Here is a 2,561-nt window from a genome sequence, read left to right as displayed (position 1 = left end):
GATGTACTTACTACCCAATCGCACGGTCTTTGGCTGCCGTTGGTTCCGCCCCCCTGAGAGCGGAACCAATGAGCGAGCGAGGACTCGGCCGGGTGGAGGGGGTTGCACTGCGGTAATATGGCTCTTCCTTAGCCAGCGGCGGCGGCCAGCGCGGGGATCGAGCAGCCCTGCCTCACGCGTGACGGGTGTCGGCTGTAGGAGCTCGACAGGTCGTGGCTAGGAGGCGGCGACGGATGCTGGAAGGACGTCCACCCCGCCGCCGGGCGGCCGCTGCGTCGAGATGAGCGCCTCCGCTTCGGTCGGGGGCCAGGTCCCCCAGCCACCCCCGGGCCCGGCGGCCGCGCTACCGCCGGGTTCTGCCGCGCGGGCCCTGCATGTGGAGCTACCCTCTCAGCAGGTGAGCCCGCCGGATCTCGGCGCTGGGCGGGGACCCGGGAGACGCCGCTGGATACCCTGTGGGCTCCGGCTGGCGCCTCGCAGCCTTGAGCCCGGGAGGAGAGACCGGGGAAGCTCGCAGGTCTAAGGAAGGCTGTCAGGAGGTTCTGTGAGGGGAGGGGTCCTGCGCCGGCCGGGCCTCTGGGCACACCCCGGTCCCCCGAGAGTCCCGTTCCTGGCTCTCGAGGAGCCCGCGAAAGTCCCTGGTCGCCTCGCCCCGAGGGCGCCGCGGGTTCCCTCGCGCGGACCCTCCCCTCAGCCCTCCCGGGGAGGCTCGGGGAAGTTCGGGTACCCGGAGGCGCTTTCCCTTTCTCCTACGGGAATAAACCAGGCGGGACTCGCTGCGGGAAACGCGAGGAGTTAGGGTCCAGCACTTACTCTCCTCGTCCCTTAGGAAGTGCTCCCTTGAGCCCCCGGAGAAATGCGTTTGGGACTTTGGGGTTCCCTTTCTATTCTCAGATCCCAAGGGACGCATCGTGGTGAGGAGCGGAACGCTTTCCTTTTTTCTTTTTTTCCTCTCTAGTGAGTATGTGGAAGGAGGATTTGATGTATCTGTTCACACTTCCATCCATCCTTTAGGCCTTTGGGAGCTTTGGTGAACCGCATTGTAGGGATTAAGAAAGAGGGAACGGTATTTGGGAATCTAGCAAAATTTTTCGTGTCAGCCGCGTATCTCTGGAGAACGTTTTCCCTCCTATCCTTTGCCCTTCTTTGCTGCCCAAATGGGAGACTTTTGAGTAGTTTAAGCATGAAAGAGAGTTAAGTTATCCCTTACTATTCTTTACCTTCCTTTTATTCTTCTGTTCAAGACGACCAGGAGAAACTGTTAGTAGCCATCGAGGGCTCACTGTGCAGGATTGGTGCAGAGTGCTCTGTGGCCTTTAGTTCCCTCAGTCCTCAGAACTCCGCACAGCTGGTTTTTTTTTTTTTTTAATCCTCGTTTTGTCCAAAGCCTTACAGTCCATAAGTAGTGTGGTTGGGTCTTAGAATCCAGCGTCTGACCCTGTAGCCCATGCTTGCACACATGACAGAGCAAGTTCCTTTATACTTTCTCTGTAACTTTCCATCTCTGCTCAGGGCTCTTAGGAAGGAGTCTGAGGAGGAAGGCAGAGGTGGTGGGGAGAGGGTGCCGAAGCAGTGGAAGGGACTCCCTCTTAGGCAAGAGGGAGGGAAATGGAGGGGAGCAGAAAGTTGGGGATAATAGCCTCTGTGGTATCTGCTGAGTAGCGAGGCGTAATTGTTTAGGGAAACAGCGCTTTTTGTGGTAGGAGTGGATTTAAAAGACCAGGGTACAAGTGTCCTGGTTTTGTTGGGCAGGGAGTTTGGGGGCAGTACCAGGTGTTTGAGAGTAGTGAGGTTTGTATTATGTTATAAGGTCCTGGGAAGGGCTAAACGTGAGTCTCCAGGTTTAGTGTTAAGGTGAAATTCTGTATGAGTGGGAAGTGGAGTGTGAGGGTGGGTACTGGGAAAGGCAGAGGTGGGCTCTGTTAGAACCCTGTGGAGAAATCCTAAGGAACTGAGGGACCAAGAAAGTTGCATTTTGGGAGAGCTTTGAGAACATGTGGGATTAGGAAAGTGAAAGCATCACTTATTTCATAGAGCCTGTTCTCTGATAACAGTTCTCAGTTTAGCACTAAGGAAAATAATCTAAACAAATTGCCCATGGAATAAATTCAGCTGCATGTGTTAGTGTTTGTCAAACTTTTGGATGGGTGCCAAGGGATATATAGTGGCTTAAGTGTACAGCTGAACGCTGTGTGAGTGCTGAGTGTGCTATTTACAGCGTACTGGGGGTGTCATCCTTTTTGAAATCTTGGAAGGCAGCCTATACAAAAAACACTTTTACTTTTGTACTAGATGTGAATTGAGCTTTCTGGATCAAAATGTTCAGTCTTTTAGAATATAAATATGTAATATTTAAAAAAGCAAACATTTTGTTAATGTATTATCTGTATACAGTTAAAACGCACAGCTTTTTATACAGCTTGATGGATTGTCACAAAATGACTAAGAAATGCAAAATTATGAATATATTCCAAATCCTTCGTGTTTTGTCTCCTTTTCCAGAAGAACTATTTTCTTGATTGTTAGCACAAAAGATCAGCTTTTGTCTTCTTCTTCTTCTT

At 52.0% G+C, this 2,561-nt stretch overlaps 1 protein-coding gene across 2 annotated transcripts in view; it reads left to right on the top strand.

Annotated features, from left to right (window-relative positions):
• The first annotated feature begins 310 nt into the window (after positions 1 to 310).
• Positions 311 to 2,561, top strand: part of Uvrag (UV radiation resistance associated) — a 379,986-nt gene continuing 377,735 nt past the window's right edge. Inside the window, exon 1 of one of the 2 annotated variants that reach the window (XM_023716656.1) lies at positions 311 to 397. The gene's annotated coding sequence lies outside the window, so the exon portion shown is untranslated. The remainder of the gene's footprint in view (positions 398 to 2,561) is intronic. The other variant, XM_023716655.1, reaches the window with a different exon arrangement.

This window comes from Octodon degus, unplaced genomic scaffold (assembly GCF_000260255.1).
Source record: "Octodon degus isolate 3935 unplaced genomic scaffold, OctDeg1.0 scaffold00049, whole genome shotgun sequence".
NCBI classification, from domain to species: domain Eukaryota; kingdom Metazoa; phylum Chordata; class Mammalia; order Rodentia; family Octodontidae; genus Octodon; species Octodon degus.
This window is presented reverse-complemented; position numbering and strand designations above follow the sequence as displayed.